Raw genomic sequence first — 26,447 nt, 5'->3', positions numbered from 1 at the left:
ACATTGTAGAGTCAACACAAGATGATGTAGTTGAACTTAATCCTGTCAGGGTGATTGCAGTCCCAAATGGACAGACTGACGCTCTGGGAGTCACTCCCGTCAGGAACATTGCAATGCATTGCCCCTGGTCCCAGACAGAATTAAGGACAATTATGTCTGAATTTCCTGATCCCAGGAAAGATCTAGCCGCATGCCAAAGGTTTATTAAAGAACTAGGAAACACCGCCAAACCCCATAATAAAGATTGGCGGACATTGCCGAGGGTATGTCTACCCTCCAATATTGACCCTGCGAAATTCATCACTGATTGTAAGTTAGACGCAGAAGTACCTCTCACTGGGGAATACAATCAGGAGAATGTTAAACAGATCAACCTGCAATTAGGAGTATATTTCCCAACTGTTGTCAAGTGGAACAAAATTTTCTCCATTAGACAAAAAGAAGGTGAAACTGCTTCTGATTATTTCCATCGAGCATTAGAGGAAATGGCTAGATACACTGGGATCGCGGACATTGAGGAAAGTGTACATCATAGAGAGGTAGCGGTGTCCGTATTAATGGAAGGTTTAAAAGAAGTGTTGAGAACAAGGGTACAGACCACTCAACCTAACTGGAGAGGAAACTCGGTGGCTGCATTAAGAGAGTCCGCTATCGAGCATGACCGTAATATCCAAAGAACCAGGGAAGCACAGGGAGAGCGGTTGATGGTGATGAGCATCCAAGCACTAGAAGAGGCATCAAATCGACCAAAACCCCAGGCCCTGGCACATGTAGGAAGCCAAGGGTTTGTTATCTGTGTAAAAGGGAAGGGCATTATGCCAGCAACTGTAACAGCACACATAAAGTCAGACCTCCTAGACAAGAACACGAGCAAAGTTATGACACACTGTATGACACACGTAATTGTAATCAGGGATCATATAGAAAAAATTTTGGGCCGCACCTGTAATTTGCAGCCAGTGAAGTTGATTATTAGCCTTGATAGTAAGCCTGAGGTTACAGTCGATGTAATTGGTAGGTCATTCCTTGTAGACACAAGGGCGGCCAGGTAAACTCTGTGATTTATCTTTAAATATTTCCTTTTCATCTCTGACGTTTACCAGACAGCTCAAACGTCACATGTCTACTTGGTCCTTTCAGAGGTCTACCCAACCCCAGTGTATCTTACCAGCATTGTTGTGTCTGGCCAAACACAAAGGGTGGAGAGTGGAAATACTGGTGGGGGAGACTGTGCAGAGATACCGATGGACATGTTGGTGTGACAGCCTGATGGTGAATGGAAATCTGACAATGTTTCTTTTCTATTGTTCTCTCTCTTTGTTCTTTCATGTTTTACGGATGGTATGTCACACAACAGTTAGACAAATGGTAATGCAAGATTTATGCTCCTTACAGAAAGATCGCTGAGTCGGAAAGAATATCGTATCACTGGAGTGTTCGTTTTGGGAAGAATGAGAGACAGTACTGTTGAGACGACATCTGAGCAAGAAGAACAACAAGACTATAGGACAATTATCGTAACATTTTTCTTTCCCTTCAATTATTTTCGGTACCCCCATTACAACTTTCTCTTTCTCCTCCTGTAAGATGGACTCGCCCCAAGAGACTGCAGTCCGTGTTTTCCTGTTGACCCTGTTGTTGACCAGAGCAGTCTGTTTCGGTGAGAGTACCAGTGAGGTCGAGAAAGGATCTGGAATGGGTTCTGATGACCAGGATGGATTCGTAGAATTCCAAGAGCAACACAATCACCGAGCAAAGGCGAGTATCAGAAAACGATCTGGTAGCCATGACACTAACAAACATTGTGAAGGATTGTTAGCTGAAGAGAACTGTATCTGTAGAAATTGTGACAACATAGTTGAGGACGGGTGCATCCAGAGATGTCAGTCCAGCATTAATATCAATATGGACCGTCATCCATTGAGTGACTATCACTCATTAGTGGGTAAGGTTTTTGAAACCAAACAGAATGCTGGGTGTGCTCACAAGTACCTCAAGGTCATAGAAAGTCAGGACTAGTGCCATACTCTTTAACGATAGATGAGGTACTTGAATTAAGAGGTGTGAGACCGGTGGACAAGAAATTTTATATTTCTAGGCCTCCTAGTTTGAAGCTCCACCAATACCATGTGGATAGGTCCCTCATATGTTTTAACATTTCCAATCCCCGAAAGCCGGGAAATTGGGAGGTGACATGGAACAACCAAACCTTGACATTCTCACACAGAGCCGATAGAATGCCCGTAGACTCAGAGCTTATACGCCAAATAGCCAACAGTGGAAGATATTGCCAGTATAGGTACACTCTAGGAAGTAGGTCCATGCGAGTTGGAGAAGTATCACCAGGATACTGTGCGCATATCATACAACCTGATACGTGTACTAGACAGATGAGAGAGTTAGGGATAGGATTTTTCACCTGGAAGGTTTGTAATATGGTGATGACATATTCTGTCCCATATGTCCTCCCCGATGATGCATATTTCATATGTGGGAGGAAGGCGTATAAGTGGCTTGCCCCAAACTCAGAGGGATTGTGTTACATTGGAAGAGTGTTACCGGAAGTAATGACCATTACCCATGATAGAATGAAAGACGTTCACAGCAATGCTCAAGCTCCTTACACTCACACCCATTACGAACACATTGTAAAGAGACACCTTATAGATAGGACAGAGCATGCAGCCTCTGATTTGATCCACGAATCCACCGGGATTCAACTGCTGCTCGCGCTAGATATCACCCGTACCGCCAGAGGAGTTATACATTTTAGGTATATTACCGCGCTAGCGAACCTGATAGACAATATCACCGAGATGTATGATGACACCTTCAGGTATACTGGGAGAGAATTGCAAGCTTACAAAACGGAACTGATCCAGCACAGGATGGTTCTAAATTACATCACAGCGGTGACAGGCGGGTATTGTGTCACCCTAGCAACTCAGTATGGTGTAAAGTGTTGTACGTATATCACAAACAGCACTGAGGACCCAACCGAGGTCATAGATCAAAAGATGGACGATATCTTGCAATTGAAGTGGGAGTTCCGAAGGAGACACAACCTTACCCTTGCTTCTGTGGGTAATGAACTGACCGGCTGGGTTTCATGGTTGAACCCACGCAATTGGTTCTCAGGTTTAGGAGAATGGGCTCAAAATGTTATCGTTACTTTAGGGAAATTTCTCTTATGTATCCTAGGAGTTGTCATAATGATTGGTTTGATATTCAGATGTGTTCGGATTTTAATGAATTGCAAGCGCAGTACCAAATTGATGAGTTTGAGGAGCAAGGGCATTGTAACAACAACTGGTTTAATTTATGACCCATCAATCGAGACAATGTTGTGATAAGACGTGATTCCACGGTCCGTTTCTTTCACCCGTTTCTCCTTTGTTTTCCTCCAAGGTAAAAAGACACCCACTCGGAAGAAGAATTTGATGACCCTTTTACACAGACCATTGATGAACTTTGTCACAGCCATTTGATGAACTTTTAGAGACTTTAACTTTTATGGACACTTGAAGAACTTTGCTTGCCACTTGCAGCAAAGATACAAGACATCGACAAGACATCGACAAGACACCAACAAGACACCCAAGGACAAGCACATACAATAATCATAAGAATGCATTTATAACGCATGTTTCTTATCTTCATCTCTACTATCTTCAGGTAGTGACACACATAGTCGACAGGTGATATAGGCACATATATTAGCACTCACATATTCTCCCCTTCATGTATCATCAACTAATGTGCACCCCATTTGTTGGAACTAAAAAGCCGAAAAGAGCTCGGTAGAGTTTGTTAGCCCACTTACAGACCCTTAATACGGGATAAGAAGGATTCAATGTATACTTCGCAATACTGCAAAGCTTATTTTTAGAACATGTACGGCACGATGATACATGACCCCTCAGACATGGATTTCATACATACATGCTTTTTACTATCTCACTAGGTCATACATTTCCCACCTTCTCCTCTCCTCCCTACTCCCAATCATAATAAGGTATTTCATGGTAATATATTTTTCTGCTTAAATTGTTTAGATAGTGGCAGTTATTGTTGACTGCCAAAGGGTGGACTGTCAAAGTCGAAAAATATCCTGAATCACATGCCTTGTACTAACCCCATGCACATGCCCGCTGCGCGTGCACACACCCTGCCGTGCATGCGCATATTCGCACATTGCGTAAAAGAGCTTCTACGGCCGTGCGCTTTGGCGCGTGGTATGCGCATTTACAGTAGGGTTTGTGAGCGTGTAGCGGGAGACTCGATCATAGCATATTTAACCCATATAGTGTGTTTTATAGATAATATTCCCCTTAACAATGTCAGCAAGTATGTTTAGTTTAAACGGTTCTTGGACAGAGAGATTCCTCTTTGCATGATAGGAACGGTCAGATAAAGGTTGAACTGTGGTGTCTAGTATCCAGCTGTAGAGTATTTTAAGGGTAACATTTCGGTGTTAGTTAGGAAAAGATCGCTCACTCCTGCGTATAGTTATGTACAAAAGTAGTTTATGGACATTAATTGTATTTTGCTGTTAATTACACATGCGGGGGGAATCCAGAGGATACCACCCACTACAGCAGTTGGGGAGAGACACAGCCCACCTGTTCAAATCTACCTATGACCTTTGTTATAATGCAGAGACACATTCCTGTGTCCAATGAACAATGAGATTGTAGGAACCATTGTATTGTGAATGTATGCTGTGTATATAAAGACCAGCATTGCCTGGCCAGTCACTCACTCACTCTCTCTGAAAGGTTTTCACATTGAAGGCTGAGGGCTGGATCCAGGACGCACTTGCGAATCATTCCCACGTGTGTAAGTTTCTCTGTAGCCATTTTGTTATCCTTTCTGTTTGCCATTTATTCTCATTCTGTTTGCTTGTGTTTGCGATTGTATGCTATTGTTCATATTATTCCTTGTTATTCTGTTTAGATTTTGATGTTAGTGTTGTAGTGTATAAGCTGTATTGTTTTCCCCTTTTTACTCTAAAGAATCATCCACGAAGGTGTTAGAGCCGGAGTGGTTTTCAAATACAAATCAGTGCTGTGTTGTCACTTTCCTGCCAGGGCTTTCAAAGTGGTTTAACCTGTTTAAGCATTGTTAAGGTGTATAAGCATTGTTAAGGTGTATGCACTGCTGATACTTTGTATCACCAGCGCTACTTAAAGTTTAAAGGTATAGTGCTTTGCTGCTAAGGTTTAAAGTATAAGCATATCCTTACACTGTTTCATTACTTAAGGTTTACTGTATATCATTCTGTGAGCGTCTGTGCCGCTCGTGTCTCGCGCCCACGGCCTAGCGTCTGCTACGCTAAGTGCATACCCTTACGGTACTCACTGCGCCACTTGCGTACTTAGTCCATAATAAGTATATAGCTTACGTTTAAAGGTGAAATTTGACATTGTCAGCACTTATCTCCTTTTGAAATGTAATTTATTTATTTGTATTTTCTAAGATATCTTGATTGGATAGAAAGGGCTCAGGGAGGACATGACCCCCTGTTGTACTGTGTAGAAAATTGACATAAAAAAGGAGGCCTGCGTGCCTCCAGAATGTAATTGTACCATCTTCATTCTGCTGGAACATCTTGCTGTATGCTGTTGCCCATAGCAATAGGGAAGAGTCTTTTTTAAGACTATTATTGAGCAAATAAACATCATCTGCCTCAAGAAGATTGCTTCATCTTGTGACCTACAGGGTTATGCCAAACATAGCCCCGTCCTCCGGCTGTCCAGGGAAGCACCTAACATCTCCGCCTTCCGCCAGCTACCGGTAGAGGCCTAGCAAGTGGCTAGTGGGGATTCGTCAACACCACACAGGTGTGGTAAGGCAGCGTGTCAGCACATACAGAGCAGAACCGTGGTTCAAAACACCACAGCAGGTTAGGAGTTTGGTGGTGGCAGCATAAACCCGCCCACAGCGCAGTGGGTGGAGTCAGTAACAGGCGGTCACTGGCGGTAATCGGGAATCCCCTATGTGGTCAGGTCCCATGTGACCTAAACATCCAATTCAGTGTACTAGGGACGAGCACGTCTGGTCACAGAAATTGGTGGCATAGCGGTGGGATCATCCCAGGCGGCTTTTCGGTCACCCGATTGGAGAAGCCGAGTTACTCAGGAGAGGAGTAACTGCAGCGCAGGAGAACGCACAAGATGACGGACTTCAGTGGAACGTCTAAGGGCGATCTGGAGATCGTGTGCCAGGAGAAGGGTGTGGATATCCCTTTCAACGCGTCCAGAAGTGTCATGAAGGCGGCGCTCATGAGCTTGGAGGAGTCCCATCGGGCGGAGGTGGAAAGCACTGATGGCGTCAGCATCGCAGAGGACGGCCCACCAGTGGACCTTCGTATAGAACCGGTGAGACCCACAAGCCCCACCCCTTCTAGCAGCAGCCATGTTTCCCAGCAATCCCTAGCAGGGCCAGGATTCCAACGTCCCAGGGGGGGCGGCCCGGATACCCTAGCAGATCGGCTAGCGGAATTGGGGGAAAGGGCAACGGAGCAAGAGCGCTTGATCATCATCCAGATGTGGCGTGATGAGCGGGCACCACAGGTCGTGGTACCCCGGGAGCCGTTGTCAGCTGTTGTACACAGATCAGGACGCGTTCAGTTTGCCAAGTTTGCAGACAGTGATGGGGACATTGATGGACATTTACAAGTCTTTGAAAGGACTTGTAAACTACACGATTTACCCAAGTCGGAGTGGGTGAGACACCTTGTGCCCACTCTGCATGGAGAGGCATTGGAGGCCTATCGAGGAGTGGCCACGGAGGACTGTGGGGATTACGACGAAGTCGCGAAGGCCCTCCTCCAGCGATTCTTCATCACTCCAGAGTCTTACAGGAAAAAGTTCAGAGACTTGCCCAAGAATCCTAGCAGCACCCATGAGCAGTTCGCCACCCAGCTGCAGCGGTACGTGATGAAGTGGGTGAAGGATTCTGAAGCCACTACATGGGACGCACTGATCGACCTGATCTGCAGGGAGCAGTTCTACTGCAGGTGCGCCCCAGAAGTGAAGGAGTGGGTGCTAGACTGGGAACCACCCAGCTTAAAGATGGCTGCCCAGTTAGCAGACAAGTATGTGGCAATTCGACCACAGGGGCAGAAGCGCCCAGCCAGCAGCCAGCTCCAAAGGACTGTACCATCAGGGGGACACCCCTCTTCAGCTCATCGCCCCCCAAAGCAAGTATCTTCCAACCCGGGTGCTCTTGGCCAGCAACCGCACTGCAGCGTCCCTGCAACTGATCAGAGATCATCGGTGCCACGACTGGAGAAGAAGTGCTACGGCTGTGGGAAAATCGGACATCTGAGGATGAACTGTCCTGCATCCCAAGCACCCCAGACTCGTGCCCCAAATCCGAGTGCTGGAGCCCGGCTCGCTTGTTTGACGAGTGGAGATGAGCCTACAGAGAGTGTTCCCCCTCCAGTCAGTCCGATGGAGTGTGGCGGGAAACAGGTGCACTCTGCGGAGAGAGTCACCTGCATGGCCAAACAGCCCCTACACAACATGTGGAGGCACCTGCAGCTGGTCCACGTGGGACCCCTGCAAGGGGAAGGCCTAAGAGACTCTGGGGCCTCAATCACTGTGGTGAGCCCCAACCTTATAGATCCTGCTGCAGTATTGCAGGGTCGCACTGCCAAGGTCACCCTGGCCAATGGAACGGAGAAAGAGGTTTCCATGGCAAGAGTCTACCTGGACTGGGTATCTGGACCAGAGTTGCGAAAAGTTGCCATCATGGATGGTCTCCCAACTGATGTGGTCCTAGGAAATTATCTGGGTGGTGGGATCATCACTACGTTTGCTGGCGCCTTTTCCCGGAGTCAAGTTCCACGACCACCATTGACATCAGCTACTCCAGCACAGCCCAGCCCAGAGGAAAAGACTACAGCTGCTAGACAACTGCCAGCACAGCCAACCACAGCATCAACCAGCCCAGAGGAAGAGATTACAGTGGCTAGATCGGGCACATCGACCCCGCATGCATTTTGCCTCTGGTATGCCTACATCCCCTAGCAACGCAGAGGATGTTGGTTCCAGCTCGTTTGATACTGTGGGGGTGCCCAATGATGCTCCTGACCCAAATGGTTTGCCAACTCCGTCGGTGAGTATGAGAAACCACACTGACTTTTCCATGACTGACCCCTACCAGACTGACCCTAGTAGTCCCCACCTAGATCCCCCTGGAGTGTGTCCCAATTTAGGAGAGATTGAGGGCCACAGGCAGGAGTTTAGGGAGGCTCAACTCTCTGACCCATCCCTGAAAGGCATGAGGCGCCACTCTGGCAGCGGCCTTCACAGGGTTGGGGCAGGAAGTTTGACCTGGCGGGAAGGGTTAAGGTACAGGGTAGACAGGAAAGTGGGAGGGGATAGACCAGATAGGGAACGTGTCCAACTAGTCCCCCCAGGGAACTTTCCTGTGCAACCGGTGTCGGTTGCCAGCGAAACCCCTTTGGACAGTAACCCGGAGACAGACCATACCCTGAAGTGCCTGTCACAGAGCTTATCCTGGTCTGGAATGTCGGATGACACCCAGACCAACTGTAAGGCTGGTACCATGCGTTGGCAGCTGGGGCACTCCAGTGGTTGTGTTGTCTCTGGGCCTCTGCCCATAGGAGAACCTTTACAGCGAGTTGCTGTGGACATAGCAGGTCCCCTGCCTGTGCGCAGTAGATCGGGGAAGACACGCAGCCTCCCTGTAGTGGATGCCACACAGGATCCAGGGGCTGGTGGTCTGGCCGCCATCACTGTGGCACAGGTAGTAGATGGGGAGGAAAGAGTAGACCTAGGTGACAGGGTAGGTTTCCCGAGTCGTAGGTCAACAGAGGAGGATTGGAGGGCAGGTCTGACAATTCGGGCAGACAGTTGCCAGATAGGAATGACGGAGGTGCAGTGGGAGGAGGGCACCATGTGGGAGGAGACAGGGGTAGGCCCAAACCAGAGGGGGTGGAGGCAACCAGAGGCTGTCCCCGACCCACATCACCCAGATAGGTACTGACCTTAGAACCTGTAAGGCCCTACGGACACGTTGTCCTTGACTTAAGTCCTGTAGTGAACCCCTTGACAGAGATGGCTAGGAAGGGCATTCCCAAGTCAGTGGACTTTGCACCCGCTTGCGAGTCGGCATTTCAGTCATTGAAGGAGGCTCTGGTACCCGCTCCAGTGCTGATGGCGCACATTCTTCACCAGGACTGTGGTTTACGAACTACTGTAGTACTGCAGTACTGAGCCAGGAGGAGCCATATGGGCAGGAGCACCCTGAGGCCTGTTTGAGCAGAAAACTGCTATGGTGGGAGGTGGGGTATGCCACAATTGGGACACCTTGGGTGGCACTTGTGTGTAACTGGCCCCCCGCCGTGGTGACTTACCACCCACCTGTTAGGTGGCTGCAACCTACCTTGGGGGAATTGGACAGACTTTTGTGGTGGAGCCTTGAACTTGGACTTCAGGTGGACTATTTGAACATTGTGCACCCACGAAGAGAGGCCCACTGCACTATGGATGAACTGTCTAGGCCGGAGCCTACACCCACCAGGTAGCGTCCCCTTTAACCCAACAGACTGCGGGACCAGGAGTCAAATCGTTGGGACATGGCTCCCTGGTTTCCCGCTTGAATTGGGGGGGAGGAGTGTGGCTGGAGAGACTAACCAGCCACACGTGTAATGGCGGCTGCGGCACTGAAGGGGTTAACCCCTAGTGCCCGGTGCCATTAGGAGGACAATGGGCGCTTGGCGCCACTTTTAAACTGTGCACTGGTGCTAGGCACCATCTTTAAATGTATTGTGGGTGCTAGGCACCGGGTATTTAAAAATATATTTAATACTGTGTTTTCACCATGTTATATGTAATGCTCTAGACCAGTGTTTCCCAACCACGGTCCTCAAGGCACACTAACAGTCCTGGTTTTAGTGATATCCAGGCTTGAACACAGGTGACTTAATTAGTACCTCAGTTATTTTGATTTAACCATCTGTGCTGAAGCCTGGATATCACTAAAACCTGCACTGTTGGTGTGCCTTGAGGACCGTGGTTGGGAATGCCTGCTCTAGGCACAGTTGTAGGATTGCACATTTACAATGCATGCAAATGCCAGCACTTAGAAGGAATGTGTAAGCTGGGTTGGTTTTAAAATGCATTTACGTTTGAGGACAAATGGCCTTGGAAGCTTCTCACCTAGGAATTGAGATGCTGATGACCCTGGCACCTGGAAAGGGGTCTGTGGACAAGCCATTCTTTGAGATTGAGATGCGTCTCTGTGTAACTTTATAGACACATGCAGGTGAAAGTATTTGTTTGCTGTCTTCTCTGAATATTGTGTGAACTGGGTTTGCATGGAGATGTGAATGAGACAGAAACATTTGTATTTTGAATCTATGTGATAAATTTATCAATAGTGACTGTTAATCTGATACCAAACGTTGTCTGCATGACAGGAAGGAGGATATGGTTTTATTGCACTTATCTCCTTTTGAAATGTAATTTATTTATTTGTATTTTCTAAGATATCTTGATTGGATAGAAAGGGCTCAGGGAGGACATGACCCCCTGTTGTACTGTGTGGAAAATTGACATAAAAAGGAGGCCTGCGTGCCTCCAGAGTGTCATTGTACCATCTTCATTCTGCTGGAACATCTTGCTGTATGCTGTTGCCCCTAGCAATAGGGAAGAGTCTTTTTAAGACTATTATTGAGCAAATAAACATCATCTGCCTCAAGAAGATTGCTTCATCTTGTGACCTACAGGGTTATGCCAAACATAGCCTCGTCCTCCAGCTGTCCAGGGAAGCACCTAACGTCTCCAAGTTCCGCCTTCCGCCAGCTACCGGTGGAGGCCTAGCAAGTGGCTAGTGGGGATTCGTCAACACCACACAGGTGTGGTAAGGCAGCGTGTCAGCACATACAGAGCAGAACCATGGTTCCAAACGCCACGGCAGGTTAGGAGTTTGGTGGTGGCAGCATAAACCCGCCCACAGCGCAGTGGGTGGAGTCAGTAACAGGCGGTTACTGACGGTAAGCGGGAATTCCCTATGTGGTCAGGTCCCGTGTGACCTAACCTTCCATTCTGTGCACTGGGGATGGGACGCGAAAGCGGTGAGTGCTTTCGTACAAAAGGCATCCGGTCACAACAGACAACAGCCCTTACTCCTGAAATGGGAGTGTGGTTACTTGTCAGGGCCTGGCCAGTGGTATTTTGGAACTACAGGTAAAAGCATGATCTGTAGGCCAGGCCTACTGAGGTCTCATATGGCCTCAGCAATTGTTGTGCTAGAGTTTGCCCAAGTCCTTCTCATAATAATGGTGTAACCAGTCAGATTCTAGCTGACCCTGCCTAGCGCAGCTTAGAATGACCGGATGATGCACAGCCAAGCAGGCAACAAGTATGATCCATGTTTGTGTGCTCGTCTCTTAGTGTGATCCTGAACTTTACATTGACCTCTCTCCTCACAGATGACCTAGAAGACGTCAGACTTGTGGAGGGGTCTGGAAGGTGTGAAGGGAGAGTGGAGGTAAAGATGTGGGGAGAATGGGGCACGGTGTGTAACGATGACTGGAAGCAGAAGAACACAGAGGTGCTCTGCAGACAGCTGGGCTGTACCCGCTCCCCGAGAACTGTCGCCCTGATGTCCTCATTTGGAGCCGGTTCTGGGAGCGTCTGGTTGACTGGCGTGAGCTGCACCGGAGAAGAGGCCTCGCTGAGGGACTGCTACCATTCCATTGAAGAAGGAGATATTTGTGACCACAGATACGATGTTGGAGTCGTCTGTGCAGGTGAGACATTCAGGTAATGCTGTAATTAGGGAGAGAGAGAGAGAGAGAGAGATTTCCTGTTTAGAAGAACGGGATGTATCAAAATGCATTTTGCAGCTATTCTCCGTTAACACCTCCAAAGGGCACTTCCTGTCAATCACTTTCCCATGAAATCCTCGTTGTGAGCGGGATCATAGCACATGTTTAGCCTGCTGATAATCGGCCATTGCGTACAAACATCACTTAGGCCCAAAATACGTAAAACCAGCTCCATAAAGTATATTCTATAAAGGTGACCTTTTCCTGGGTCATTATCTAAACTACACCTAAGGCAAATATTCCGTATCTCCTCTTTTATAGGATAGTCTGTGAATATAAAATGGAGTCTTCCATGGACTGTAGCTTGTTACTCTGGGGTTTTATGGGAGTTCTCAAAACAGATACTCAGACCCTCAGCCAGGACACAGTAAGGGAATACAGTGAGGGTACACAGGAACCTACATTAGGGTTGCTCAGACTAGTACACCTACTGTATATCCAGATGTGTGCTCATACAGCTAGTCTCATTGGAGTTCCACATCCGCTACACCATCTTCCCGCACATCGGTTGTAGAGAAGGACAATGACCAATGAAGCCATGCATTCAGGTGGTTGTCTGTGCACCTGATGTGCAGTAAAATGGTGAGAAAATGTGACTGTAATGAGAATCACCACTAGCGATGGCCGACAAGGTCGTCTGGCTCCCTACATTCATCTCATGCATGCCAGTCCTCTCAGTAAGGGGATGCCGCTCGAGGGAACCTATTTCCTTTTGTATATGTAATTTGGTCATGTTCCTATACCTGTGTGCTTTTTGGCTCACTTGAAGTGTATTTGGACCCTCACAGATTTACTACACAGGTGGTGTAAGTCTGTTCATTCGGCTTGGACTTAAAAGACCATCCATGTAAACTCCGGAAATAACCATGCATGTACAATCCCCACCATTCCAGCCTATTAGAAGATGTCGCTCTGCGAGACAATCTCATGTTGGTGGGTATTGCATGGTGTGCAGGAATTTCCATTGTCCACCCTTGTGTGCTCATCATCCACTGCAAAACATGGAAGACGCTTCTAATTATTGTTTTAGTTAATTTAATTTAGTGTCCATTTAAAGTTTGCAAACTACTTAGGATACCTGGCAAAGGTAAATCAGTCCCGACAATCAGTAGTGGATACTGGGCAGACAGTTTTGTCTTTCTATATGAACAGCTATAAGGCCATCCTATTTAAATGGTTCAGAAATAACAATGTATAGTCTATGGGCCTGATTTAGACTTGCACATAAATTGCGTCTGCTTTCCATGTTCGGAAATAAACATGGATTTGCGCCTACATTCAGAGTCGGCCACATTAGTGCTGCTGCACCGCCACCGTCTATCTGTTGATTAAAGTTGCCACCACCTCTGCGTGCGCTCACCTTGGGGGCCACAATTCCATCAATACGCCCCGCTGCATGCTTATCATACATGCGATATGACTCCGCGTCGCCCATAATTCCCCTAAATTTTGCATGCAGGCCCCAATACAGGCGCAGCAGACAGAATTTGCGTGCACCTCAGCCCCTAGATGGTCCTGCTACATAATATTCACCAATATCTGTTCTGTCCATTTACAGGTGAGACAGAGTCTCTGAGGCTGGCTGGGGGCAGCACAGAGTGTGAGGGGAGAGTGGAGGTGAGGCACCGGGGAGAGTGGGGAACCGTGTGTGGCTTGAACTGGAATAGACCCAACACCGCTGTGGTCTGCAGGCAGCTGGGCTGTAACGTCACCGAGGACACCCAGGTCCAGGCAGCTTCATTTGGAGCCGGATCGGGGAGAGTTTGGCTTAGCCACGTGAAATGTGTCGGAGATGTGTCGGAGATGAGTCGGCGCTGTCGGACTGTAAGCTCCGGATGTGGGGAAGCAGCCAGTGCAAACACAGGGATGATGCCGGAGTTATCTGTTCAGGTATCAGCTTATTCTTCCTCTTTATTATATGTTTATTGATCTCTGTTGACGTCTAAGTGGTCTGTTACCCGGGGCAACACAGTTGTCGTAGTGGTTAGTATCAATGCCTCACAGCACTGAGGTTCATTCAACTCACGATCATGGCCTGTTGGTGTGGAGTTTGCATGTCTCGTCATGCTTGCGTGGGTTCCCTCCAGGTGCTCCGGTTTCCTCCCATACTACAAAATTATTACTGGTAGGTTAATTGGCTGCTGACAAAAAATTGAACCCTAGTGTACAGTATATGTGTTTCCATGTGTAGAATATAGAGTGTAAGCTCAGCTGGGACAGGGATCACTGTGAAATTTTTTCCCCAGAAATAGAGGGATAAAAATGACCATGGGTTCTGAGTCAAACATCCCAACTACACAAATTAATGTAAAAAAAAATGTGGGTAACATAAGCCTTCCTTTGTGCCACCCAGCAATGCCGATAACTTGTTATGGCCACACCCATAATCCAACAGCCGCTCCCCTTGTGCCCAACTTTCTGCTAAAGCTGTGTGCCCCTTCTACACCCCAGTCACTCACTGACACCTCACTTTTGTCATTTCCACTCTGGTCTGCTTTTGAACACACAGCAAAACCCTTCACTCCAAATATATAAAAATATAGAGAAATCCAGCTAATGTAAAATGTACAGCAATATATCCCCAAGTGGATTATATACAATTAGGAAGTCTCTCAACTCAAGCTCACAGTTCACACTGGCAACACTATTTTAGCAAGTAGCTACATGGCTGTATAAATCCTACATTATAATGTGTACTCCATATGTTTGGTCCCCAAAGGTGGGGCCCAGGAGCTGAGACTTGTGGGCGGAGCCACAGAGTGCGAAGGGAGACTGGAGGTGATGCACCGGGGGGAGTGGGGCACAGTGTGCGGTGCGGCCTGGAACGAGAAGGATGCAGCTGTCGTCTGTCGCCATTTGGGCTGTAACACCTCTGCTGGGGACAGTGCGCAGGTTAAGGCAACCTCATTTGGACCTGGAGCGGACGGGATTTGGCTCAGTGATGTCAGGTGCACTGGTAAGGAGTCGAATCTCTGGGAATGTGATCACCAGATGTGGGGAAATCCATTCTGCGAGCACAAGCAAGACGTTGGCGTCATCTGCGCAGGTAAGGGTTGTTTATTTGCGGCACTTAGTAATTTTACCTCCTGAAAGTTTACAGCAGCCTCGAGCAACCTGGGTCTCTCCAGCTGGTGTGGAACTGCACCCCCCTGCAGTGCACATGGTTATTGCCCAGTTATGTGCTTAGGGGGTGATTCAGACCTGTTTGCTGGGCTGCTAAAATTGTTGTCCTGCGATCAGATAGTCGCCGCCCAAGGGGAGTGTACATTCGCTGTATAAGTGTGCGATCGCATGCGTACGCCGAGCTGCAAAAGAAAAAACCTCAGTCAGCGGACAGCTGCAAATCCGTTCACACCTCACTCACCATTGAATGATTTTACCAGTGTGTGCAGTCGTGCGCAGCCCAGGAGAACAGGCTGATCGGGGCCGGAGCGGACATCACACACCCGCCCTGAAAACGCATGGAAACGGCTACGTTTTTCCTGACACTCCCAGTAAACAGCCAGTTATCACCCACAAACGTCTGCTTCTTGTCAATCACCTTTGCGAACGCCCGTGCGAATGAAATTTTCGCACCAGCCTGTTGCTGACCGGCGATGCCTGTTGTTGGCCGACGCGTGTGCGCATTGCGGTGCATGCGCAGTCTATTGCTGTACGACCGCTGTACGGAAACGCACAGCAACGATCAGGACTGAATCACCCCCTTTATTGCTTTACTTACAAACCCATCAAACGTGGGCCAGTCTTCTCTTTCACATACCCTGCTTGTACAGATACAGAACCTCACTGTCTGTGAAATCTTTTTATTGGAATTGTTGTGGAGAAAAGAGTCAACTCTACAAATAACCAATCTCAACTCTTAGAAGGGAATCGTTATTTTCAAGCTGGAGAAAAGGTCACATGAGCCAGAGGATTTGTGAAATACTTTTGTAAGTGGAAAATAAAATGCTTCTGAGGTTCAACCAAGGGGTCAGGCAGTTGTTCTATTATCTATGGGGGTCATTCCGAGTTGATCGCTCGCTAGCAGTTTTTAGCAGCCGTGCAAACACTAGGCCGCCACCCACTCGGAGTGTATTTTAGCTTAGCAGAAGTGCGAACGAAGGGATCGCAGAGCGGCTACAAAAAAATTCTGTGCAGTTTCAGAGTAGCTTCAGACCTACTCAGCGCTTGCGATCGCTTCAGACCATTCAGTTCCTGTTTTGACGTCACAAACACGCCCTGCGTTCGCCCAGCCACGCCTGCGTTTTTGCGAACGCTCCCTGAAAATGGTCAATTGACACCCAGAAACGCCCTCTTCCTGTCAATCACTCTGCGGCTGCCTGTGCGACTGAAAAGCATCGCTAGAGCCTGTGTAAAACGACGTCATTCGTTGTAATAGTGCGCCGCATACGCATGCGCAGAAGTGGCGGGTTTTTTTGCCTCATCGCTGCACAGCGAACGAATGCAGCTAGCGAACAACTCGGAATGACCACCTATGTCTCTTCCTTATTTCTCCAAGGACGTGACAAGGTGGAGCCTGACATCTGCCAAACATCTAGTGCAATCAGTCTTCTTCTTTTTAAAAAAAAAAAATGGAATTAATTTCATTCGCAGCTAATACTAAACTGCTTTTATTATTTGAGCACGCTGCAAGTCTTGTTCCGTTTTTTGAAGTGAAGTTAACACTCAAAGCAACACCACTGGAGACCACGCCAGACCACTGGAAACAATAGGGGAGGAGTATCAAACATTATAAAGAGGACAAGTGGAGGTGTTCATAGGAACCAATCAGATTCTAGCTATCATCTATTTTTTTTAGAACATTCTATAAAATGATAGCTAGAATTAGGGATGGACTGGGGGCTGATATCGGCGCTGGCGTGCGCACATGACAGGGTTGTGCCGCGAGTCTAAGGGGCGTGGACTCACGATACGCCCTTATTTACATGGAGACGGGCAGGGGAGCATCCACGACAGAGAGACAGGACCGGCCCACCAGCTCATCGGCCCTGCTGTCATTTGCCAGAAGTACCAGATGGGCAGTTAGGCCCTGGCTAGAATCTTGCCCTAATAAAAGTGAGTTTCCATGGAAAACATGAAAATTGTCTGATTGACCCCAAACTTTTGAACGGTAGTGTATATACAGTATATATACACATATACTCACACACATACATATATTATATATATATTATATATATAATATAGAGAGAGAGAGACTTTAAACAAATGCCCACTCCCCAGCAATTCTCAGGTGGTGCTCCCTTAAGTCCGTTCCTTCACAGGTCCAGAATATTTAACCATTGTAGTTAAAGGGCACTCAAACTTCTTAGTAAATATATGAAAGTTTATTGATTCCAAAAAAAGACACTTTTTAAAAAAAACCATATCGATGGCCATGGTGAAGGAAAAATGCTTATATATCGGTAATTACTCAAGCCAAAAAAACAAATATTCCTCTCCAATCCAAGAGATTGTCAACATCAATGCAACACTTAGAAATACATGACTGAAAGTCAAACTTATCCGTTGTCGACCTCGGTCATCTAGTGACCGTCATAGACTCCTGCATCCAAGCACAGATCACCTCTGCTGCCACAGCCATCCACACACACACACCTCTGGGAACAAACCCTATATACCAAATGAACAGAGATAATTCAATTACCTTGATCCACACCTGCTTGCTCCACAGGTGCTCTGACATGCCCCTCATCAAACCAGCGTGCGTTCCAGCACATTGCGCATGCGCCGTCACCGGCCAAACAGGTTACTTCCTGTATTTGCGTCACCTAGGTAACTAAGAGACGTGCAGGCCGCTCACCCGTGCGTCTTGCGTGAGTCGTCACCTAGCTCACGTCCGGGGGTGGTGCTGGCTCCTGATGCTGAATACTCATGTTAGCGGTTACCATGGTAACCCGTTGTAAGCGCACCACAGGTACAATCCCGTGGCTCACAAACAGGGGAACCAAACCACTGCCAGTCCTCAGCCTATGCCATCTCAATTCCCAATGCCCTTCATTTATTGTGTCTCAGCGGGTGATGATAATAATTCATATTGAACACCCATCAGGGATATAAGCCATATTCAATTTGCTATTGTCCTCGGCTACCGCTGTGTGCTTGCACCAGGTACAATCCTGATGCTCACATCACGGCAAGCCATGACACTCCAGGTAGACACTTATCATCACAATCCAATGTGTAGACCGGGTCAGCGCACCGTTCCGCTGTCGGCACCACTGGATAGAGAGTAAAGCATGTCTTATAGAGCCTCCTGTGTATTGGGCCAAAAGGTCAATGAAATACACAAAAATGCTATTTATAAACAATAATTCAAATAACTATTTAAACAGTAACGAGCTCCGTTACCCATAAGTGTGTATGGTCCGCCTGTGGCAACAGTTTTATTAAAAAAAATATTTCACCCAATGTAACAAATATCATACCACTCTAAATAAAAACACTGTTAATATGTGAATCTCCTAGCGCTAGCAAACATATGGATGTAATATAATCATCCACTGTTACTTAATAGTTCCTGTTTTAATTTAATGATGTATATGTGATGCATGTATATCCATCCGCATCTTCCATTGAATATTTACAGAAAACAACGAAAGTTGATAGTGTCATTAAGGCCCCGTGGTATCCTTGTATCAAGTCTATACATCCACTTGGCCTCCCTTTGTAAGAGTAAACGTCCACGGTCACCACCCCGACTTGATTTCGGGATATGATCTATAATCATGCTTTTCAATAAAGCAACTTGATGACCCTTCTCCAAGAAATGTCTTGCTACCGGCTGGTCACTCTGTTTGTTTATCCAGGCTTGTCTAATGGATAGACGGTGCTTGGCCATTCTCTCACGGAATGTTGTGGTAGTCTTCCCTGCATAATAAAGCCCACAAGGGCATATCAAGATGTAAATTATATGAGTGGTTAAACACGTAACATAATGCTTGATGGGTATTTTCTTCCCATTGTGGGGATGTGCAAAGGTCTTTCCTACCAACATACCATTACATGTCGTGAACCCATGGCAACGATCGGAGCCTTGTTTGTTTGTATTAAGCCAAGTCCGTTGTGCATTGATGTCAAAATGTTTGGTAGGTTGCATTAATAACTGTTTTAAGTTAGGTCCTCTCGAATAGGAAATCAATGGCTTATTGCTGATCTGTTTAAACGCTTGATCTGTGCCCACAATCGTCCAGTTTTTCCTAACTGCCCGTGCAAAGGCCGGTGCATTTACATCATACTGAGTGGTAACCACCATCCGGTTAGTCATTTTTGATGTTTTCTCCTTGTGTCCCCGAGTAAAAATGTGTCTCGCTCTTTTGAGTGCCCTTTTAATTGCCCCAGATGTATATCCTCTCTGTTCAAATTTTGCAGCCATTTCGCTCAATTGTACCTCTGCCAGTTCACTTTGGGTATTGTTTCTAAGAACCCTAAGGAACTGGGAGATAGGGGGTCCATCCTTCAAGGATTTTGGATGATGACTTGTAGAATACAATAATGTACTTCTATCGGTGTCTTTTCGATAAAGTTTTGTACCTAATTTATTATTCTGACGGAATATAGATACATCAAGGAATTCAATCTGATCGGACTGGATATTGTACGTGAAACGAATCGGAGTATCAAGGCAATTCAGTGTGTTCACCATGTCAATGAAACTGTCTCTGGTATTCCCCCAAATGCTGAAAATGTCATCTATTAATCTATAATAGTGCAGAATGCTGGGACCGAAGGCTGGATAGATGTATCTTTCCTCATATTGCGTCATAAAAATGTTTGCATACGCATAGAACCCATTGCGGTCCCAGCATTCTGCACATAAAACGACTCTCCATATTGGAAATGATTCAAAGTGAGAACAGTCATAATCATCTCGCATAAGAACTCAATTGGTGGACCAATAAAATCAACATCTAATGCTGCTCGTCTTACTGCATATATCCCTGCCTCATGTGGTATCACGGTATACAGAGATGAGACATCCATTGTTGCAAATAGACAGTGCTGCATAGATAGATCTATCTCTTTAAGTCTGTTGAGAAAATCCCCTGTGTCCTGGATATAGCTCCTGCTACCTGCAACAATAGTTTGAAGCAAAACATCTATATACTTTGCAAGTGGTTGTAAAACTGATCCTTCAGCAGAAACTATCGGCCGATGTGAGGTCTCAATTGGCAGATGGTCAAATTTATAGGAAAATTACATATAATCTCATGTGTGACATTAAGAAAAAGGTTGATGAACTGTTGAATTTGGGCTTAAAAAATAGCTGGTTGGATGAGAGATAGGTCTCATTTGTTGACGGTTGAAAATCCCATCCTGTACTGCATTCCTAAGATTCATAAGTCTGTTGAGAGACCCCCGGGTCGGCCGATAGTTTCTGCTGAAGGATCAATTCTCGGGTGCGTGCATTCTGCGAGTTTGACGAAACATCTTGCAACTCGCACCTAATTGGATTGATCACCCACAATGTGTCTTCTGTCTGATTCCAGGGGAACCCGAGGAGCTGAAACTGGTTGGTGGGAAGAATGAGTGTGAAGGAAGAGTGATGGTGAAAGCAGGGCCGAAACTAGGATTTGTGTCACCCGGGGCAAGGTAGTCATATTTGACACGACCCCCCCCCCCCCCCCACCCCCACAAAAAAAAAAAAAAAAATTATTTTACAATAAATAAAAAAATAAATAAAAAAATGTAAAATAAATAAATAAAAATATTATTTATATATATATATATATATATATACATATCTCTTTCAGAACTTTTTTACCTGAAAAATTGCCTTTTCTAACATAAATTTCATATCCAGGAGAAAGTGTCCCCATTTTACACAGTACGACAGGCAAGTGTCCCCATTCCCCATTTTACACATTGCGGCAGACAGGTGACCCCATTTTACACATTGCGGCAGACAGGTGTCCCCATTTTACACATTGCGGCAGGAAAAAGTGTCCCCATTTTACACATTGCGGCAGGAAAAAGTGTCCCCATTTTACACATTGCGGCAGGCACGTGTCCCCATTTTACACAGTACGCTGGCAAGTGTCCCCATTTTACACATTGCGGGAGGAAAAAGTGTCCCCATTTTACACATTGCGGCAGGAAAAAGTGTCCCCATTTTACACATTGCGGCAGGCACAGGTCCCCATTTTACACAGTACGCTGGCAAGTGTCCCCATTTTACACACTGCGGGAGGAAAAAGTGTCCCCATTTTACACATTGCGGCAGGAAAAAGTGTCCCCATTTTACACATTGCGGCAGGTGTTTGTGTAATACATCTGAAACAGCAGGCACAGGTCCCCATTTTACACATTGCGGCAGGTGGTGGTGGAGGGAGAGAGAGAGAGAGAGAGAGAGAGAGAGAGGGGAAGGGAGAGGGGCTGACTTACATTTGAAGCGGTTCTCGCCGCTCTTCAGCCGCCTCTCCCTCCTAGTCTGCGCGGCTCCCCCTTCTCCCTCCTCCGGCGGAGTTTCGTGGAATGACGCGTTTGCGCCGTGACGTCACGACTCAATCGCGTCATTCCGCGAAACCCCGCCCCCAAGCTGGGCACTCGGGAGAAGGGGGTTTCAAAGTCTAAAAGTGCCGCGGCGGGTGTTAGGGGGTCTCGGCGCCCCCTCCAATCCGGCGCCCAGGTCGCCTGCCCCCCTAGCCCCCCCCTAGTTTCGGCCCTGGGTGAAGCATCGGGGCGAGTGGGACACAGTCTGTGGCTATTACTGGGATGCCACAGAAGCCACGGTGGTTTGCAGACAGCTGGGCTGCAGTGGCTCACATCGGGACAGCACATCGCCAGCTTTGGAGCCAGTTCAGGGAGGATTTGGTTGAGCCAGGTGAAATGCACGGGAGAGGAGTCAGCCCTGTGGGGTTGCTACCACCAAATGTGGGGAGTCGATAGCTGTGGACACAAGAATGATGTCGGGGTAATCTGCGAGAACGGAAACAGCGGTAAGTGTCTTCTTCCATGGGATCTCCTTCATGGAATATCGGGACATTTTGTCAATAACATTATTTTCAGTCAATCAATTTGCAAAGCTATTCAAGTCCAGATCCGGGCTCACTGATTGTGGTGACATATTCCGGGCTATGGTGGTCAATCCCGGGATCAGCGGGACCCCGGGATTTAGGGCCAAAAACGTCCAGGATTGGAAGCTCCAATTGTGGGGATTGAGGGATCAGCGTTGAGCGTCCACAGGATGCTCAGACGCGGCTCGGCTTTCTTCTTCCGGCTCCCCAGGGCAATGTGAGAGGTCATGCTGCGCGATCACAGGCCGCTGGGAGCCGCCAGGAGAGAGCGGAGGATGTTCCCCACTCGCTCGCCCCCGGTATATGGTGAGTTATGTGTGCGGGGCAAGGGGGCGGCCACATAGTTAAAAGCCAATCCCAGGTATCCCAGGATTGCCCATTTTTCAATCCCGATACCCGGGATTGAAAAAATGGCCCGCGATTGGCCTCCCTAGCCAGGACCAGTGAACTGCACGTGAATTGTTAAACACATACTGTAGATGTAAGGGACACCTGCTTGACGTATACTAGGCACATACTGTATGCTGCTTGGGATCCGGTCCAAAGATCGACACTGTCTAGATCAACAATGTTTAGGTCGACAGTCACTAGGTCCACAGGGTAGGAAGGTTGACAGAGTTTCTAGGTCATGTGCTAGGTTGACAGGTCAAAAGGTCGATGTGACAGGACGGTCCCGTACGAAAGCACTCGCCGCTTTCGCGTCCCGTTGGCTGCGCACAGAATGGAAGGTCAAGTCACACGAGGCTTGACCACATAGGGGATTCCCGCTTACCATCAGTAACCGCCTGTTACTGACTCCACCCACTGCGTTGTGGGCGGGTTTATGCTGCCACCACCAAACTTCTAACCTGCCGTGGCGTTTGGAACCACGGTTCTGCTCTGTATGTGCCAACGCACTGCCTTACCACACCTGTGTGGTGCTGACGAATCCCCACTAGCCACTTGCTAGGCCTCTACCGGTAGCTGGCGGAAGGCGGAACTTGGAGACGTTAGGTGCTTCCCTGGACAGCCGGAGGGCGGGGCTATGGTTGGCATAACCCTGTAGGTCACAAGATGAAGCAATCTTCTTGAGGCAATGATGTTTATTTGCTCTCTAAAGAGAACTCTTCCCTATTGCTAGGGGCAACAGCATACAGCAAGATGTTCCAGCAGAATAAGATGGTACAACTACAATACTACCTGGAGGCTCACATGCATCCTCTTTTTATCTCAGTTCTACACACAGTACCACAGGGGGGTAAGCCCTCCCTGTCTTCTCCAACCAATCAGGTTATCGCAGAAAATATAAAGAAATAAAAGTTACATTTCAAAAGTTAAGAATTAGATAAAGCACATTCCTGCTCCTCTTCATATATAACCAAACCAGTGGCTTTCCCAAACACAATCTGATTATCATCTTCCTGTCTCTTTCACAAATGTAAATGTAACTTGCATTTCAATTGCATTCACCCTCTCACATAGAGACAACGTTCTTATACTGTAAATTAAACATAATCTGCATCACGCATAATGCAACCTAAGAAATCTTGCATCAAACTGTTGGTAAACGAAACCCACTAGTTTGCATTCATAAAACACAATCTGATTTAGCAGCCCCTTGTGTCTCCATGCAAAACCAGTTTTGAGTCATCACACCACAGGAGATGCTGAAGGCACAGTCTTCTTTCCAAACCTTCATTTGTACCTGAAAGAAACCCCTTCAGTGCCGTGGCTGCCATTACACATGTGGCTGGTTAGTCTCTCCGGTCATAGTCGACATGACTTTTTCACATTTTTTTTTCTTTTTTTGAACTTTTTCATACTTACCGATTCACGTGGACTACGATTTGAATGGTAATCTGTGTGTTAGTGAAGCGGTAGCGGAGCGAGGCACCTTGCCTGAAGCATGGCGAGTGAAGCGAGCCATGCGAGGGGACACGGTGTACTAATTGGTGTTCCTGGTGTTAGGGTATTTTAACCTCTTAAGGTCTGGTCTATTAACTCTCTTCAGTAATCAGTCAGAATTCTGTTCCTTTAGCAACCGGTTGGAGGTCAGTGAATGAGAGGATTATGTGTAACCTAGACAGATCATAGTTGACCTGCTTAGGGCCCGGTTACAGGTTTATTTTTATAGTTTAAAGACAAAGGAATCATGCTTGCCAATACATTTAGCCAATCAGACTACACCATGTATGTCTCAGAACCTGAAATACATCAATTGTCATACAATGTTCTAATTAGCAATTAGAACATTCTTGAATATGGTTTATTGCTTTGTGATTATCAGTATCTCGGACATATACTCAAAACATTCTTCCTGATCTTCCCTGACTGTCCTTAGACACATCTGGCGTTGTATGTCCTTGAACAATTCATGCTTTAAACAAGATATTCGTAGTATATAGTTTTCTGAATATCTGTACAATATATTTAAGGATACATGTACACATTTTTTGATTAACAGTAAATATCTTAATCAATGCGAAAAAGCTTGAATCAATATATTTGCTATACTGCGGAAGCTCCTACACCATCATTTCCCCTCTTTTTGATTCCACTTTTTCTCCCTATTCTACCTACACTAGGCCTGAACTACCCCCTTTCAGTAAACCAGTCCCCTGGACTTATAGCCCAAACCTTGGGGATTACCCCTAACAACCAAAGGATAAGCAACTTCATTCTTCTGGTTGGAGAGTCACCGTCAACTTCTTCGAGTGGGAGGCGTGTAATCAGGTATCACGACCTTTCACCTTAATTGAGGTAGGCATGGTTAGCAGCACTTGATATGGACCATCATATCTTGGTTCAAAGGTCTTTCTCACATGTCTCTTTAAATAGACCCAATCTCCTGGATTTAGCTTATGCGTAGCTGATCCTTCTGGGTCTGGAATGGAAGAAAACACTCGGCAATGGAGGTTAGTCAACGTTTTACAGACCTCCTGTACATAACCTGTTAAATCACCATGATTATGTTGTAACTGTTGTGGATAATAACAACCTGTTCTTGGAGCTGACCCAAACAATATTTTATATGGAGTCAGCTTACTAGGTCTCATAGGTGTGGTCCTAATATTGAACAAGACTATAGGTAGGCATTCTGGCCAAGTTCTTTTGGTTTCTGTCATCATTTTCTGTAGTTTTAGCTTAAGGTCAAAGTTCAGATGTTCCCCCCCTCCCACTCGCCTGGAGACAGTAAGGCACGTGGAAGGCCTACTGTACCCCAAATCTTTCATTATATGCTGCATGACTTATCCTGTGAAATGTGTACCTCTATCTGATTCTATAACCTCAGGTACCCCAAATCTACATACTACTTCTGCTATCAGTTTCTTTGCAGTGGTTTTTGCTGTGGCTTTGCTTACTGGCCAGGCTTCGGCCCAGTGACTAAACATGTCCGTTGCTACTAGTACATATTCATATGGACCGCTTTGTGGCAACTGTATATAGTCGATTTGTAGTCTCTGAAATGGGTAAGAGGCTTTGGGTATAGTTCCTAGAGGTGTCTTGGTACTTTGTCCTGGATTGCTGATTCCACAGACCCAGCATCCTGCTACAAAGTTTGTTGCAGCTTTATTGAAGCCTGGAGCTATCCAATGCTCTTGTACTCTATTCACCATGGCTTCCTTTGAATGGTGTATTTGTCCATGAGCTACTTGTAACTAGAGATGAGCGGATTCGGTTTTACTCGGTTCTCAAAACCGAATCTTATTGGCTATCCAAAACACGTGACATCCGTGAGCCAATAAGATGTCGTTTTGAGAACCGAGTAAAACCGAGTAAAACCGAATCCGCTCATCTCTACTTGTAACATAGGTGGAAATAGAGCTGCTGGTAGACAGTACTTCAATTCTCTTGACTTCCAAAGTCCATGTTCATCTTCTTCTGCCCCCAATCGTGTCCATTTCTTTTTTGCTCCTTGTGGTGCTTGTTGTTGAATTTTGATCAACTCCTCTTCACTGGGCATTTGCTTCACATCTTGAGCTACTAAAACTTGCTCAGGTTCTTTTGATTGTAAGGCAATTCTCTTGGCTTCTGCATCTGCAAATGCATTTCCTTTAGCTTCCATGGTTTGGCTCTTAGTATGTGCTTGTACCTTGATTATGCCAATCCTTTTAGGTAGTTCCAATGCTCTGAAGAGTTCCATAATCAAACTGGCATGTTTGATGGGTTTTCCATTTGCACCTTTGAAGTCCCTACTTTTCCAAATAACAGCATAATCCTGGGACACCCCCCAAGCATAGCGTGAATCCGTGTAGATGTTAGCTGTCATGTTTTCAGCATGTATGTAGGCTTTGGTCATCGCTATGAGTTCTGCTTCTTGTGCTGACATGCTTGGTGGCAATGGTCCAGAATCTATGACTTCAGTTTCAGATGTTACTGCATATCCTGTCCTTGGGGATCCATTATCATAATATCTTGATCCATCGATGAACAGGTTTATGTCTGGATTGTCCAGTGGTGTATCTTGGACATTAGGAAGAGGTAAAGTCTCTAATTCCATGAGGGCTAGGCAATCATGTGGAGATGTTTGTGTTGTATTTTCTGCGTCTGTAGCAGCATTTTCCTCCTCATCTGACGATTCAACA

The 26,447-nt window shown here is 46.6% G+C and overlaps 1 pseudogene; it reads left to right on the top strand.

The window, feature by feature from the left end:
- Positions 1 to 26,447, top strand: part of LOC134944455 (scavenger receptor cysteine-rich type 1 protein M130-like) — a 102,907-nt pseudogene that overhangs the window by 19,946 nt on the left and 56,514 nt on the right.

Source organism: Pseudophryne corroboree, chromosome 7 (genome assembly GCF_028390025.1).
Source record: "Pseudophryne corroboree isolate aPseCor3 chromosome 7, aPseCor3.hap2, whole genome shotgun sequence".
NCBI classification, from domain to species: domain Eukaryota; kingdom Metazoa; phylum Chordata; class Amphibia; order Anura; family Myobatrachidae; genus Pseudophryne; species Pseudophryne corroboree.
The sequence above is the reverse complement of the archived record's forward strand: the minus strand, read 5'-3'. Positions and strand labels throughout refer to the sequence as shown.